Source organism: Lynx canadensis, chromosome D3 (assembly GCF_007474595.2).
Source record: "Lynx canadensis isolate LIC74 chromosome D3, mLynCan4.pri.v2, whole genome shotgun sequence".
Taxonomy (NCBI): domain Eukaryota; kingdom Metazoa; phylum Chordata; class Mammalia; order Carnivora; family Felidae; genus Lynx; species Lynx canadensis.
The window spans coordinates 48,956,917-48,975,162 of record NC_044314.2 but is presented as its reverse complement, the minus strand read 5'-3'; the positions used below and the strand labels follow the sequence as shown (position 1 = coordinate 48,975,162).

Sequence of the window (18,246 nt, the reverse complement as noted above, 5' to 3'; positions counted from 1 at the left end):
ATACTTAACTGGGAACTTGGACATTGCTCCCATCTCTTACTAAACTTCTCTTTTATACCATTGCAACCCTGGACCTGGCACAGATCCTGGCACATAGTAGGTGCCAATAATTTGTGTTCAACTGTTGAATATCCAAAGCAAAACACTTCATGTTGTCCAAATATGTAGCAAATAGGAGTTTTTCCAACTTTATAATGGAATGGTATGAGGATCATTTGAGTACAAGGAAGATCACATATCCAGGCAAAAGTTCGGTCAACCTATACATCGTTTTCGTCCCTCTAAGAATGCTTCCTTCTAGCTTTCAGGGCCACTACCCTTGTAGGGAATATCAACCTCCCTCTCAAGGCTAAACTAAACCAAGCAGAGCTAAGTGGACTAGTGGAAAAGGTCAGGCATTATGGATTCTTCTTCATTGTAGATAATCTCTTTCTAGAGGCTTTAATCTGCAGAAAACCCTGGAGTACATTTTTAAAAGGATTACCTACCTAGAGGACGATAAATACTCAAGTATCTACAATGAGAGGTTTATAACAATGGACTCTTGCTATGCCTGACATAGATCTATCCCTCCCACTAGAACTCTGAATTATTTTGCTGGAGGCTACAACATTCTGAGCAGTTTGTTGGGAGTGGATGGGAGGTGGGGATAACTCACCCATACAAGCTTAGCAGAGCTGAGCCGCTGCAGCTTGTTGGGCTAGCCTTTGATGCAGACTGGTTGGACAGGTTCTGGATCTACAGAAGAACCGGTTTGACTGGCCTGTTATGCCAACATATTCTGGTTTGAGTCCATGTTCCACAGACGGTAGAAACCTGCCCAGCCAGTTAAATGAAAGGCATATTAGGTTATCCATTGCACACTGTATATAGCTTAGATGCAGCAGGAGTCTTCCACATAGCAGTGGTGTCTAGCAAACTCTAGCGTGGTCCAGAGAGGGGGCTTCCTCTCATCTACTGTTTAAGTTCGTAGCTTCAGAAGTCAGAAGTGAAACACCTTGTGCTTTTGACCCAGAGCAGAGGTTTTCTAAAAAAATTGAAGGGTAAGTTAATATATTTTTTCTATTTCTCAATTGTCTGTGCACCTTAATTTAAGGTTAAATTAAGAAATGATGTTTAAACAGATATCTATTTTTAACATGGTAATACCTAGATTATACCCTTCATGTCAAGTTGGTTAGATATTTTTTTATAGTACTTATGTATATTCATTGATTTGTTTAAATAAGTTATTTAGTATATAATATACTATACTTTCACTATACTTTTTTGTAAGTTAGGCATGGCTATAGTCATGAAGAAAATTGGGTTGAATAATTTTGCTAAATCTAATTCACCTATTAATGATTCATCTTAAGCCATCTACTTCTTTGATAATATACTATCATGTTTTATAGGCTGTTGCTATATGGTAACAATTTTATATGGTAAATCTAATTGTGGATACAATAATAATTGCCTTTTTAAGGCATAAAAAAAAAAGTTGGCCTGCTTGGTGATCTTAAGTACATTAGAGGAACAATACACAGTAGGAATTGAGGAGTGTGAAAAACAAAGATTGTGGAATCTGGTAACTGATTAACTATTGGAGCTCAAAAGCACTTGCTGAGCTGAATAGAAAGGAATGAAGACAGGTTTTGTCATGCCTATTAGGTCTGAAAAACTTAAGTTAAAGAATATCTGGATCTTCCTTTAATTTATATTTTAAAATAATTCTTTACCCCTCTCTTTCCCTGATGTAATTAATTTAAGTTGTTGTGTCATCTAAAATCAAAGTTACCAATCCCTTTATATTTATTTTGGCATACCAGACTACCCCCTTAGTTATTAATATTGGATTGAATTGAATGCACATATCTTCTGGGCATTCAGTTAACGTAGCAGCTGACACATGAATTTATCTGGGAATTAAAACGACTTTTTAAACAGAATTATACTGGATACTTTCCTGTCAAGAGCAATCAGTAGGTCAATTTAATATGACTTTGTCTTAAAATGAGCAAGACTCACGCATCTTTTTTTTTTCATTGTCCCTAGAGTCCTCACTGTGTCATTATATTCAAACTCAAAGACTCTAAGTGTTTCTTTAGGATGTTAATAAAGAATTTTAAGGTGAGAAATATGTTCAGATGAGATATCATTTTTTTGCAGGGAAGGTCTTGGATGCTTTTCAGTCCTATTCCAAGGCAATTCTGCACAATACTTCTGCAAATTCAGCTGAACTTCAGAAAAGTTATGCAATGTTGAATCTGCATAAGGAATATGCTGATTCAGCAAACCCAAATTAATTTTATTCAGTATAAACTGTATTCTGACAATTTTGGGGGGAGGATATGGATCAAAATTTTTAGTTGGTTGAATGTTTCTCTTTGCAATCAGTTTTCAGGCAAGATATACATATATGTCAATAGAGTATACTTTTAGAGTTTCTGGTAAGTATATTCTATACAGTAATTTAAAATTCTTAAACTATGCTGTGTTTAAAATACAGGGCTTACTCTTTTTTTTGTTTTTATTTTTCAAGTTTATTTATTTAAGTAATCTCTGTGCCCAATTTGGGGCTGGAACTCAGGACCCTGAGATTAAGAGTCACATGCTCTTCCGATTGAGCCAGCCAGGTGCCCCCAGGGCTTACTGTTTAAAGATAAACTTATGTGGGGATTCCACTTAAGTGGATTTATTTAGTGAGCATTTTTTATGTTTATGGTTTTGAGGAAAGCTATTCAGAAACCAGGTACATATTTCATATAAAATCTAGGGGTAAAATTTCAAGCCTAACTACACTTTGGAAAAGGATTCTACAGCTTTCATATAACAGAATTCCCAGTTTCAAATATATGAAAGTCCTATTGAATATGACCTTTATGTATTCCTGTAAATTGATCCCTTTAAAATAATGATACAGTGTGATGTTTTGGTTAAAATTAAGAACATATGGATTTATAAATCAAATTAGGCACCTGTAAGTGTGTGTGTGTGTGTGTGTGTGTGTGTGTGTGTGTGTGTGTATTTTATACAGCCCTACGTTATTTCAGGGCCCAGGTCAAAAAGTGTTCTTTAAAAATCTTTATTCTTTAAATTTAGTCAGGGATGCATTCCTTTGTCCTTATTCCTAGCTGCTTCGTTTCACACAATGACTCTTTTTGTCAACAATGCTAGCTATTCTTAACAACTGCAAACTCTTTCCTTCTTGAATATCTTCATATGTTTCCTACCAAAACCACTTAGAATCATGACATTTTAAAGCTTGAAAAAGTCTTAAAGAATAACCAATGCATCCAACTCCTCAGTTTTCAGTTGAATGAAAAGCCCAAAAATGGAGCTAAATCACTACTATAAAATCTAAAGGTAGAGCTGGGACCAGAACATCCCAGTTTTCTGAATACCAGCCCAGACTAATATTTTTCACCATCCTACAATGACTCATCTGAATACTACATGAAATCTAATCTGTTTTCTAAAAGAATTGTAAAAAGGTAAAATTGGGTTGTATAGTTATGCTAACGAGTCTTTGCTGATTCATTCTATAAACAATAAAAATGTTTATTAGTACATATGCGTATATACATATATATTTTGTGTTGTTTTAAGAACTCTCATATAGGTATAATTTAGGATTTACCTAAGAAGTTAGTACATCTAAAATTTGATTCGAATTGATGGGAAAATTTCCATGAAGTTATAAAGATCAGAATTGCAGGATTCAAAATCCATTTTAGAGGTGACAGAACCTGCTTTTTTAGGGGGTGAGTTCTTAAGACAGTGCTTTGTATGCAAAGTGCTCAAAAAATGTTTTAAATGTTTTTAACTTGAGCAATTCCAAGGAAATGGGACCAGAGAAAGCTTTAGAACCAAAGGCTCAAAAATTCCAATTCTGATTCCTAGAACTAAATATTAATTCTCCTAATCCCCTTATTTTTTCACAGGTAAAATCCTACCTGAGGGATGCTACTCAACATTGGTAAATTTAGTTTAGTCCAAGTGGACTCTGAAAAATAATCACTTCCACTTGTTTCTCATTTTCACAATCAAGAGAAAAGGTAGTATACTAAAAAATACATGGGCTTTTGAGCCAAAGTAAGATGGATTTGAATACTGGCTGCTACAAACAAGTTTATCCTTGGGGATTATTTAACTCTGACTTCTCTTTTCTCCGTCTGTAAGTTAAGGAAGTAATACCATTCTCTCAGTTGTTGGGAGAATTAAATTAGATATTGTACGTAAAACACCTAGCATAGTCCCTAGAACACAGCAGATGCAACAAATGTCAATACCCTTCCTACCTCTTTAATAAAATATATAATAAATTTCAACAAACAGCTTATGTAAAAGAAGTCAAAGCTTAGCTTGGAATATACAATTTATTTTTGTCAGAGACATAAAAACTAAATTAGCAACTGTGGAAAGTGTCAGGGAGGAAGACCTTCCTCTGCCCTATGCTCCTTCTAGCTGGACTTAAGAATCAATTGACATAAGACAGATCAACAGGAGAAAATAAAATTTAATAGGCATTTGAGAAATCCACACAGACTTGAAGTTCCGAGGGAAATGAGTCAACAAAAAGCTTATAAGAGCAACAAGATGAGTAGGGTTTGAGGATACAAAGAAGAGGAAAGCCAATAACAAGAAGTTAAGGAGATGTTTAGAAAAACAAAGGTTGCTTTATTATGTAGATAGGTCCCTTAGGTAAAGGAGAGTCTCGGTTAAGAGATCAAAAGTTGCATGCTCTATGGACTGAGCCAGCTAGGCAGCCCTAAAATTTCAAATTTCGATCATCTATACCAAAGGAAGGAACTGTGGCAGGGATAGTACAAACTATACCTTACTTGTGCCTCATATCTAGGTTTTTCAAAGACATTTCATATCTACTTATATCTATTATTTTATATGATATCAAATTAGTTGGTCAAAGATTTCTATATGCTCTAGGAATGTGTTGTTTCTATACCAATTAAATTATTTCTTCAGGGCTATAGAATATGTTTGTTCTTCCAAAAGAGTCTCTTCCAAATTAAATTTATTGTAAGTCAATATTAAATTACATTTCATTCTCTTGATAGTAAATAATGATACAGAGATTGAGTGCAAAATGTGTTGGGTATAAGACATAAGAAGGAATAGGATTTAACATTTTCTAAAAGTAATATTAAATTAATGACAAATTGATTAGAAGGTGAAGCCAATGGGCAACGTTCACACATGAGATATTTCTGAAGTCAATATCATGGGTCAGAAGGGAGTTCAGAATAGTGTGACAAAACATTGTAAGAGCTGGCCTAACTAAAGTTGGGTGGATTGACACATATTCCAGTGTATAAATAAAGAGCAGGAAATAGGTTAGGACTTGATCTTAGAACCAACAAATAGATCCACTTATAACACAAACTGATCTTAGTAAGCTCTTACAATCAATTTTAATTTCCTGAAAAATGTTTAATTGCTATACAAATAAGCTTTAATAAGCTGTACATAATTTGAATTTATATCCATGGTAAATGAATTTTTTCTCTTAAAATAAAAAGCTTGTATGTAGATGGTATACCTAAAGACAAAAATATCACTTCACCAATTTAACCCACTAAGTATATAATATTCTTATTAAAACTATTTTATTAGATTTAAAAAATTAGCTTTATTTGACTACTCATTAAATTATTGTTTAATTTGCATATTTAGTTTCATGTACTGAGAGTGGACTGTAAACAACTGAAAAGAAGGCAGGGAGTACTATAAATCTAAAATATATTTTAGGGGCACCTGGGTGGCTCAGCCAGTTGAGCACTGGATTCTTGATCTTAGGTTAGGTCATGATCTCATGGTTCATGGGACTGAGACCCTCATCAGACTGCACTGACAGCGGGGAGCCTCCTTGGGATTCTCTCTCTCCCTCTCTATATGCCCCTCCCTCACATGCATACACACTTTTTCTCTCTCAAAATAAATACAGGCGATCTATATGGGATCGCCTGGCTGATTCAGTTGGTAGAGCATGCAACTCTTGATCTTGGGGTCATGAGTTCAAGCCCCACATTGGACATAGAGCTTACTTAAAAAAAAAAAAAAGAATTATTTTGTGGGGGGCACCTGGGTATCTCAGTTGGTTAAGTGTCCAACTTCAGCTCAGGTCATGATCTCGCAGCTCATGGGTTTGAGCTCCACATCAGGCTCTGGACTGACAACTCAGAGCCAGGAGCCTGCTTCAGATTCTGTGTCTCCCTCTCTCTCTGCCCCTACCCTGCTCATATCCTGTCTTCTCTCTCAAAATTAAAAAAATTTAAAAATTAAATTTAAAAAATTTCTGTATAAAATAGCTAATTTGGATAAATTAGCACTAACAACCAAACTTGCTATACATCAAAGACTAACTGGGAAACAGAAAATGTTATAGCCCATCGTTAAAGACATACAGGCTTCTGCACTGAGAGCATGGAGCCTGCTTTGGATTCTCTCTCCCTTCTCTCTTGCCCTCCCCTGCTTGTGTGCACATCCTTGCTCTCTCTCTCTCTCTCTCTCAAAATAAACAAATAAACTTAAAACAAAAAGACATACAGCCTTAAAAGTAATCAGAAAACTACTGCCTTAGAAATTCTGTATTACTGACAAAGTGAAAATATAACTTGCGTGGCAAATTTTTAGTTTCAAAGTTCTTTCTTAAGCCTATTCTCCTGAAGGTGCTTTGCTAAATCATTACTACAATGACTTAGATTAGGATTAAGAAACACTTCCCTCTTGAAACATTAAGATATTTGATGTAATCAGTAATGTAGCTCACAGTATATTAATGGACAAGGAACAGTATTATAGAATTCTGTGATAAAGTTCTTTATAAAAAATTTACATTTAACATATACAGGTCTAAATTTGGAGGGTAGGGTCTCCTCACTGAAAGTAGATGGTAGAATCAGTCACATTTCTAAAAATATTAATATCATAACCAATTTTCAATAATGTGATAATTACCGAATGGTAAATACCATCTACATAGCATTTTAGAGAGTGGTTAAATTCTTTTCTAGTCACTTTCCAAGGAATTGTTTGACAAAATTTAAAACAAACATATGTTGCTCAGAAATAAGTATATGATTTTTTAACTATAATATCAGACTAACCACTGGAACCTGGCCACAGGCCACTGGAACCTGGCTACAGGCCATTCAGCAACAAAGGTTGTTTAGTCCATTCCAGCGCAATATCAGCCTCTTTTCCCACAGCTTGACTTGTTAAGATGTGAGCATTTATACTTTGAAATGAGTGACATGTTGTTCTAGTTCCACCAGTAAGTGTAAATTAAACACATCTAGCATAAATGAAATTCTCAGCAGTTCATTGGTACCATAACAAACCACATGTTTGTACTAATGTTAAAGCCAATCAAGTAATATCAAGTCAAATTTTTACAGAGGACCCTGAAATTAAAATTAGGTTCTTTTTAATCTGACTGCCCAGTGTGTAGTTTATTAGCTCAGTTTATTAGAACATGTGATTAATGATATCATGATACTAATTCAGTCCCTGTGGAGTAAATTGCTTTTCATTTATTTCTTGGTCACAGATTATCCTCAGCAGTATTATTACTGTAATAATGTATCAATGCTTCTCAAAGTGTAGTCTGTAGACCATCTGACTCACCTGGAGGATACCTATTAAAAATGCAGATTGCTAAGCTCCATTCTAGACATATCACATTAGAATCTCTAGTGGGTAGATCCCATGAATCTACATATTTACTGATTTTCCAGATTATTCTAACGTCCAATAAAGTTTGAAAAGTGGCAAGAAAATATTCTCTTGCCTATAAAAGACTGAGCAAGGCTGTATAATTTCCTTTAAATCAAATCGTTATTACTATCAGAAAAATAGCCTTCACTGTACAAGTTCCACCAGTCTTGGGTCAATATTAACATCCTCTCAAATTACTACATACAATTAATCTGACTGTCCCATCCACACATGCAAACTTTCAAAAGTTAATTTTTTTTTAAGTTTTTTAATGTTTATTTATTTTTGAGAGAGACAGAGACAGATGTGAGTGGGTTAGGGACAGAGAGCGAAGGAGACACAGAATCCAAAGCAGGCTCCAGGCTCCGAGCTGTCAGCACAGAGCCCGACGCGGGGCTTGAACTCACGGACCATGAGATCATGACCGGAGCCAAAGTCAGACGCTCAACCGACTGAGCCACCCAGGTGCCCCAATTTTTTTTTTTTAAGTAATCTCTACACCCAACATGGGGCTTGAACTCACAACCCTGAGATCGAGAGTAACATGTTTTACTGACTCAGCCAGGCAGGCACCCTGGAAATGGAAATCATATGTTTAACCTTTATCTCTTAGTTTGGGTTCTCCATGGAAAACAGAGCCTGAATCTTCCAGATTATGTGCAAACTGTCTATGTGAGAAGCCATAAGAGCTGGGGATTAGAAGAAAATGGGGAGAGAGCATTTGGAGTGCTTCCTTCAGTACAGGCAAAATGGGACTCAATCCCAGGCCCCTGTTAGGAGCCATGAAGTCTTAGAAGACTGGAGAGAAGCATTTATCCTGCCAGAAGACTGGAGAGAAGCATCTATCCACCATTTCTGATTTGGGTTAGTTACGGGTTGCCTCATAGGTTGTTCATTTCTTCACACTTTCAGGCTATGCTTCTATTTCCGAAGGCTTCAGAGAAGCCCACCAAGCAGAAAGTCAGGTGAAGGGCTGTCAGGTTTCACCTTACGAATCTGATTGTCATTGGAATGTTATTGGACTGGCTAAAGCAAGCAGGGCCCAAGAGGAGTCCGGCACATCACTATTATAGGACAAATATGACCAAACTGATTTTTCCTTAATTTACCAATACAATTTTAACTAATATACTATGCAAGTAAAATAGATTTGCTGAAAAATGAGTATAGCAATTTCAAATGGCAAGTGAGGAACTTTAGCCTATTTTTGTCTGATGTATTTGATCCATTCCCACAAAACCTGAAACTTGATCTTTTGTGAGAAAGGTATTTTCTAATAAACTACATTTCATTTCCTGAATTTGGCCGCCAATTTTTAAAGGGCCAAACAGCACCAAATGAACAATTAATAGGTACTCTGTAAATACTTTTACGTCCAGTATTGATCCAAAGGCTTTATCATTTAGTTTACATTGGTAAAATTATAGTAAAAACAGATTGACTACATTGGACTCTCAAGTAACACTTCTCATTACAGTGAAACACAGAAGTTTGAATAGTACAAGTTTGTGTTGGACTATGTCCAAGAGGGTCTGGTTACAAGAACTAATTCATTATAACCTTTATGTGATCCTGGAGCATGGGTCTGAAGAATACATTAGAGGAAAGCTGTAGTCAAGTAGATTAAAAACAGGAAACTGAAGTAGCCAGTTATGTGCTTTAATTGTGTAAATATATTAATTGTTGCATAATTATAAAAACTTAGTTTAGTGAAAATGAGGAAGAAATAGGTTTAAATTAAAAATAAATCTGATTAAAAACATATCATCTTTTCATTTAACTTCAATTATGTTCAAATGGAGTGTCTGAGTTTTTAAAAATAACTCTCTTAGACTGTGGTTAAATTAGCTAATGAATTGATATGGGTAAAATACAGAAATTAGACTGAAGGGAATAGAAATAAAAGTGAGGACACACACTACTGAACAAAGGCCATTAAGAAGAAATAACTATTGTCAGAAGGAGTTATCAAATACACTCAGATCTTCACTAAATTAGCTCAGATCACAATCAACTTGATACCAACTCCCCCTTTCTTGCACCTGAAGCTCAGTAGATCATAAATTTCTATTAAGTAAATAATTTCTTACAACCACAAATTTCTGAAATACATGAATAAATTAGTTTCTCCTTTCTATACGATTTTGCAGTTGGGCTAGATGATTTTTAAAGTCCTTTGGAATATAATGGAAATAACAACAATATAATAACTCTACCTGACTTATTTAAACTTAATTATGTGAATCAAATAAGATATGTAAAAGCACTTCAGTTGTAATGTAATCCTTTCCATAATTATAAATCTGTCACAATTTGCATAGCAATTCAACAGTTTCACTACAATTACATAACTCAGCAATTGAAGAGATCTCTCTGATTAGCCGTAGTTCTTAAATCTATCTAGTACTAACAACAGTTTCTTACACTGTTTGGGTACATTTATAATCATTTAATCCTGTTAACAATCCTGTATGTAAAATACCCAAAGTATATATTATCTTCGTATCACTGATAAACAACTGAGGCACGGAGATGTTAAATTACTTGCTCAGTAGGATTATTAAAAATTAGAATTCATTCAACAAATTAGGTGGAGCTGCTGCTCATTTCCCACTGTCAACCTACACAAATACATTACTATATACTTACAGTTTCCAGAATTCACAATGATTTCCCATAGCAGAAACTTTGCACATGCCTTTGGCCTAGAAAGCCTTCTACCACTCTGCTCCCAATAGGCAAGTTGCTTCCAACTTCTAGAAGTCTTCCTTAAGAAATTACAGATATATTGGGGCGCCTGGGTGGCGCAGTCGGTTAAGCGTCCGACTTCAGCCAGGTCATGATCTCGCGGTCCGTGGATTCGAGCCCCGCGTCGGGCTCTGGGCTGATGGCTCGGAGCCTGGAGCCTGTTTCCGATTCTGTGTCTCCCTCTCTCTCTGCCCCTCCCCCGTTCATGCTCTGTCTCTCTCTGTCCCAAAAATAAATAAAAACGTTGAAAAAAAAATTTTTTTAAAAGAAATTACAGATATATTATTTCATTCCTATAATAATCCCTTTGGACACAGGTAAGTATGAGTATTCTCATTTTTTGGTTGGGGAAGTAAGACTTGTCTAGGCAACATGCAGATTATCAGAGATAGGGCTAGAGTTTAAATCTTAACTCCTAGGTCCTATCTCCAGCTCAGGACTTGCATAGTCCCATAGGCCAGGAATATGGCTATAAGTCGTCATTGATTATAGAACCTGGTGAATTTTTTGGAGCATTTTCTGCTCTGTTCCCTTTGGAGATAATAACATAATTCAAGGTCCTTCAATCTATTTAGCTTTAAGCTTACTACATGGGAGAATCTAAAACTCAGGGCTGGGAAAGCTAAGAATGAACACTTGCTAACTCCATTAGAAGTCAATTTATATTCACCTCTCAAAGGTCCACTATTTTTAAAAACTGTTTATTTATTTTTGAGAAAGAGATAGCGTGCAAGCAGGGAGGGGCAGAGAGAGAGAGAGGGAGAAAGAGAATCCCAAGCAGGCTCCGTGCTTGTCAGCATAGAGCCCAATGCAAAGCTTGAATCCACGAACCATGAGATCATGACCTGAGCCAAAATCAAGAGCCAGACATTTAACTGACTGAGCCACTCAGGTGCCCCTCAAATGTTCACTATTATAAGCCATGTAAAGGAACATGTATGCCATGATTTCTAGTAAGTACAATTATTAATGCAAAAAAGTCTAAAAAATGAACTGAGATTGGTCCATATAATAGGTGCTTCACTCAAACTCTGATTGAGAGAGCCCAATTTATTTTCCTTTTCTAAATTATGAGACTCAAATTGCTATCATATTTTAAAGCCCTTTTAGTAACCTTGTAAAAGTTTTCTGAAATTAACAGAAAAATGTACTGGGACTGCAAATTAGCCTTTAGGTAATAATTATCAAAATTCAGAAACTTTATTTGGTTATTTTCTCAAAAGTAGTTTCTAAATTAAAAAAAATAGAAAAGCACAGAATAAACTTTAAACAGATTTTATTATTCAAAAATAGCATGGTGTGGCCCCTGGGCAGCTCAGTCATTTAAGTGTTCAACTCTCGATTTCAGTTCACATCATGATCTCATGGCTCATGAGATCGAGCCCTGCTTTGGGCACTGCACAGTGTGGAGCCTCCTTGGGGTTCTGTCTCTCTGCCCCCATCCCACTCATTCTCTCTCCCTCAAAATAAATAAATATTTATTTTTTATAAGTTTTTTTTTTTTAATATGTATTTATTTTTGAGAGAGAGACAGACAGAGAGTGAGCAGGGGAAGGGCAGAGAGACACGGAGACACAGAATCCAAAGCAGGCTCCAGGCTCCAAGCTGTCAGCACAGAGCCTGACATGGGGCTTGAACTCATGAACTGCAAGATTATGACCTGAGCTGAAGTTGCATGCTTAACCAACTGAGCCACCCAGATGCCCATAAATAAATATTTAAAAAAAATAATTCAGTTAGGTCTGTACATAGTTGCAAAGGAAATATTCTTGACTATAAAGGGTAATTTAAATCTTCCCTTTTTCTTTTTTTTTTCTTTCTTTTTTAAAAAAATTTTTGAGAGACCACCCATGAGTATGAGCTGGGAAGGCACAGAAAGAGAGGGAGGGAGAGAGAATCTTAAGCAGGCTCCTCACTCAGCTTGAAGCCTGAGGTGGGGCTTGATTCCAGGACCCTGGGATCATGACCTGAGCAGAAATCAAGAGTAGGATGCTTAATCAAGAATAGGATGCTTAACCAGGCACTCCTAAATCTTCCCTTTTTTTATTAGTTTATATTTCAAATACCTTAAAGCTCTGACCATATGATTTATCACCCAACCCAGGACATTTTTGAGAGTAGACAGGAGCCTTATTAATAATTAAACCAGAACAATAGACATTAACCAGAACTATTGCTGGTAAGCGTAGGGATATGGTCACTTTAGATAAGAAGCACATTAGATTTGTCTTAGTATCCTAAATAATCCTCAAAAAGAGTCACCAAAGGTGTGAGGTAAATTCAAACATAGTTTAATTTCACTAAACATTTCTAATACTTCTGATTATAAGAAGTAAAATTGAAAAAGTATTGGCTAAAACTGAAGGTCTCCTTTAAGAACTAAATTCTGAATGTAAAACATTTTTGGAAAGGTAACTATCAAAGCTTCCTTAACCTCAGACTAACATATGGATTAGGAAAAGCGAAAAGCCGATATTTTAAACAGTCTATTTTTCTCATAGAATAGAAAAAATTGGGGCAAAAAAGGTCTGCCATTGTGTTTGAAGATGTGTAATTTGTGAGGCATGAGTGCATTAAAGATCACAACTATTTGTCAGTATTGAAGAAATTCATCAAAAATGGAAAAAATACCATATAAGAGGTGAATCATTAATTTTTTTAAGTGGACAAAGCAATGAATATTAAACGTGTTTGCTCCTGTGAGCCTATTAAGGAATGCTTTAACTAATAGAGTCCAACTGCCAGGGACTTATTCCTACAGTTACCCCTTCATATTTTTTTAAAATTTTTAATTAATTATTTACTTATTTCAAGAGGGGGGAGGGGGGCAGAGGAAGAGAGAGAGAGAATCTTTTTTTTTAATTCATTTATTTATTTTCAGAGAGAGAGGGAGAGACAGTGTGTACAGGAGGGCAGAGAGAAAGGGAGAGAGAATTCCAAGCAGGCTCTGCACTGTCAGTGCACAGTCCAGGGTGGGACTCAAACTCACAAACCATGAGATCATGACCTGAGCTGAAACCAAGAGTCAGACGCTCAACCGACTGAGCCACCCAGGCACCCGAGAGAGAGAGAGAGAGAGAGAGAGAGAGAAAGAGAGAGAGAGAGAGAGAGAGAGAATCTTAAGCAGGCTCCATGCTCAGCACAGAACCTGACCCATGTCTGCATCCCATGATATGATCCGGGGATCACAACCTGAGCCAAAAGCAAGAGTTGGGGGGCTTAGTAGGTTGGGCATCTGACTTCAGCTTAGGTCATGATCTCACAGCTTGCGAGTTCGAGCCCCACGTCAGACTCTGTGCTGAGAGCTCAGAGTCTGGAACCTACTTCCGATTCTGTGTCTCCCTCTCTCTCTCTGCCCCTCCCCAACTCTCTTTCTCTCCCTCTCTCTCTCTCTCTCTCAAAAATAAGTAATAAAACATTTAAAAAATTAAAAAAAAAAGATTTGGACACTCAATTGACTGAGCCACCCTGGCACCCCCATAATATTTTCCATTTACATTACTGTAAATAAATACTGTTCCCACAGCTTCCATCATGGTAGCATTATACATATGTATATAGAATGCAAGTATAATACTGTATTTACTGGATAAAAAGGTACATATTAGTTTCACAAGATTCTCAAAATAAAATCTACTTTTCTATTCTACTTTCTTAGTGATCAATCTTAAATTCTTTTACCATCTCCACAGCAGATAAATGTCAGTGTTAAGATCTAAGGGCTAAATAACAAAATTCCTGGGCTCTATAAACCCATATGCATAGGTATGAAATACTGCCAAGCAGTCACTGTATTATAAAATGGCTGACCTGTAAGAAAAAGAAACTCCTTTCCATTCATAATGAATGATTTTGCAGTAATAGATCATTAACATTCTTGATCAGCCTGGCATTATTTAAACTAGGCAACTAAGCAAGTATACAGTTTATCATATAGTGTATCGGAATCTTTATCAGAGGGTTCCTAAATTGGGCAAATTATATATCTAATAAAACTTTGCCCATTACTGATGTGAAATGAAGTAGCTAAGTGCATGATATTTAAGAACACAAATATCATTTTATAAACTATCAACTAGTTTATAAAAAGAAATGAAGAAGGTATATATAGCCATAGTAAAAGTCAAAATAAAGTTTCTTATATCTAAGTTAGAAGTTGGCCAGACTACATAAGGCTAATTTTTCTAATTGGAAAGCAATGTATAATTTTTAATGTTTGTTATAAGCACATTAATAACCACTTAAGACTGTTAAAATAAAAACTGTAATACTGACATCTTCTGAGAGTGTTAGGTATATCTTTTAAAACAATTATAAAACTGTTCAACCCAACTGGAATCTTGCCACCCTCAATTCAAATCATAAACAAAACATTTTGTCACTTAGGGCAAGATCATCAACTGACATAAACTCTTATCCCTAAACAACACTTAGAAATTACTGTAAACAACAATTAAATCAAGTGTTCAAATTGACACAAATGCTGACAGTGAACATAATTTTCTTTTGTCTCAAAAGTTCCTTTCCCACTTCTCTCTCAAACAGTCTTTTGTCTTGTTTTTAATAATTCTAAATAGTTCTTACTAATTCTAAATAGTTTTAAAATAATTCTGGCTGTAGGTAGACAGCTCACCCTAGTTTATTAAGTATTGTGTGTCCATATTAGAGGTGCTGACAGTATTATGTAAATAATCATAATGGGTTTAATCACTTTTAAATTTTTTGCCTGGGGATATAGGCCCTCAATGTTGGGTCAGGGGAGGGGAATGGGGTGATGTGGGGAGTGGGAAAGAGATGAGAAATGCCCAGCACAAACAGCAGAAATAGCCTAAGACTAGGAATCAGTTATCTGTGCCTTAGTCCTTGCTCCAGCCTGGTTCTTCAGGTAAACCATGTAACCTCACTTGTTCATTATACATCTAGGCCTGTGCTGTCCAATATAGTAGCCACTAGCCACATGTGGTTTTGAGCACTGAAATGCAGCTATCCAAATCCAGTTGTGCTATAAAGTCTCATTAATAAATTTTTGTATTGATTATATTTAAGCAATGGAGAGCCACTTAAGGATTTTAAGGAAGGAAATGCCAGGATCAGAAATAATGGTTTAGATCTCTGGCAGCTATGTGGACACTGTATTAAGGTGAGGAAGACTGGAAGCAAGGAGACTGTATAGTCTAGGTAAGAAATAACACGGCCTAAACGGGGGTAAAAGGGAATGGAAAGGAAAGTACTAATTCAAAACTATTATTTAGGAATAACACCAATGTAATATTGTGATTCACTTGTCCTGACTCCATGGAAAAGGGTTTGATTTTATTCTAAGGTGATGGGAAGACCCTGGAATGTTTTTAGCAGGACAGCATTTTGTTCTGATTAAATCTGTTATCTGTTTAAAGGACTACTCTGAGTGCTGTACACCACAGTAAGGGGGAAACAGAAGTAGAAAGATAGTTGATCTAAAAAAAAAAAAAAAAAGGAGTCTATTGCTGCAGAAGAGGTTTAAGATGCTGATGACTCCACCCCAAGGTGGATGCAGAAGAGGTGGGGAGAAGCAAGTGGATTTGAGTTACTTTGTGACTGCAAAATGGTATTGCCTAATTCACAGGGTTGAGAAAGGAAAAGTGAAGTTCAAGGAGACCACACCTTTTGACCCCAATTGTTCTAATTAACCTGGAGACTAGGGTGTCTGCTGAGAGTGAGAATACTGTACAGAGGCTTGAGGAAAATAGTGAAGGTTTGGAAGACAGCAAAGTAAACAAGAGCAGCTGAACAAAGTCTTTTTTAAGAATTAATTAATGCCCTATATGAGGTTTGAAGCCGCATAATTTTAGTGATATCAGTATAACCTGTTGTGTGATTTTTCCTTTGCAACCCTCAGCCATTCAACTATAGGAGTTAAGCAGACTGTAGTACCAACAAAAGGTTTCAGGTTTAAAATGATTTGAGTTAGATGATTTTAAAATCTACATATTTCCAAAATTCTACAGTTCTAAGAATCCTAGAGTTTTTACTGCTACCACACATTTTTTTCTTATTGTGGTTAAATGTACAGATGTACATATTATAAAATTAACCATTTGAATCATTTCATCACACAATTTTTAAGTCAAGCATCCTAATCAGGGGCCTCGAACGGATTATAGGTGTGCTAGGACATTAAAATCCCAGCCCTCAAGGGAGCATCGCTGGCCCTGGTGGCTGAAGTTCCAACTTCTGCTGCCTCTGGATGGAAGCAGCCTCATCTTTTTATCACAATATGTAATACAATTATTGCTTTTCTAAGCATTAAAAATGTTTGGGAACCACTGTTCAAAGCCATAAAGTTTTCCCACATATCTTTAGAACCTCATAATTTATTCCACCACGTGGGGTTTAAAGCTCCTATTGGGAGAGACTATGAGTATGCCCACTATTTCCACTGTTAAAGTGATCGCCATAAAATCTCACATGGATAATCTAAGAATTTTGAATGGATTCAAAGATTTTCTCTACTTACATAAAAAATAGTTAATCCCTTAAACTTTATTCATTTATCCACACAGTACTGACTTTATGGCAGGCACTGGGTTAGTTTCTGGAGGTAAAAAGGTGAACAAGACATGGTTTTGACCTCAAGAAACTTAGTCTAGTGGGAAAAGAAAATTATTCAAATATTTAAAACTGTAATAAGTGTAAGATGGGAACATACACAGTGCTGTAAGAGGATTTAATAGAAAAGACTATTAAAACAAGATAAAACAATTAGTAAATAGCTGGGCAAAGGGCAGGGGCAGGTTTGGTTGATAATTCCAGAGGCAACAGCACGCAAAGACCTAGGAGACACTAAAAGGTCAAGGCCAGATGGCAGAAAATGATTGGAAATGAACCTGCAGAGGTAGTAGAGGCAGTTCAAAGTGGCTTTCTTCGAGGAGTAACAGTAGGCCACTGAACGGTTTAAGCAGCCATTTTCAGATTTATTTTTCAGGAAGATCATAGTAGCTACAATGTAAAGAAGTAGTCTCAAAGTGGGTAAAATTTAAGGTGGGAGGAGGAAAACAGATTTCTATTTTTTTCTCACCCTTTTAAAAAATGTCTTTAAAAATATGTTTGATAGTCATAAGATAACTCAGAAGTACCAATAAGGGATAGCTTTTTTCCAAGCACATACTGTGTCTATGAACACTGTACTAAGCAATTTACATGTACTAATTCATTTACTCTTCATAATCCTATATGGTTGGTACTATTATTATCCTCAGTTTACAGGTAAGAAAAATGAGACAGAGGTTAAGAAATCCATCCAAGGTCACTTGGTAAGGAAGTATTAGAGCAGTATTCGAACCCAGAAGTCTGTCTCCAGAGCCTGTGACTTACCCATTAGACTATTACCATTTTTCAGCAATACATATATACAATTTATCTTTTTTTTAAAAAGTAAGCTCTACACCCAGCATGGGGCTTCAACTCACACCTTGAGATCAAGAGTCGCTTGCTCTACAACTGAGCTAGCCAGGTGCCCCTATTTTTTTGTTGTTGTTCTTTTACATGCATGCAATTTAAAATTTAAATATATACATGAATTGAGAACAGATACTCATTTTTTTTTTCTGAACACCAGTGAAGAGAAAGGTTTAGATGGGGTTGTTGGTTGGATGGATATGGAAAGCAGACTAGCAGACTAGGTTAAGACACAATGGTATTTTTGGAATATTGTGGAAGTGATGAAAAGAAGGGGATTGATTTGGGATATATTTGGTAAGTAAAACTGACAGAATTTGGTGGTAGTTTGGATAAGCGGGT

The 18,246-nt window shown here is 36.0% G+C and overlaps 1 protein-coding gene across 4 annotated transcripts in view; it reads left to right on the top strand.

Moving 5' to 3' along the window:
- Positions 1-826: 826 nt before the first annotated feature.
- Positions 827-18,246, top strand: part of RBBP8 (RB binding protein 8, endonuclease) — a 111,727-nt gene continuing 94,307 nt past the window's right edge. For 2 of the 4 annotated variants that reach the window (XM_030336779.2, XM_030336774.2), the window contains exon 1: positions 859-1,043. The gene's annotated coding sequence lies outside the window, so the exon portion shown is untranslated. Of the gene's footprint in view, positions 1,044-8,505; positions 8,584-18,246 lie in introns of those variants that run through there. The other 2 variants (XM_030336781.2, XM_030336778.1) reach the window with 2 other exon arrangements.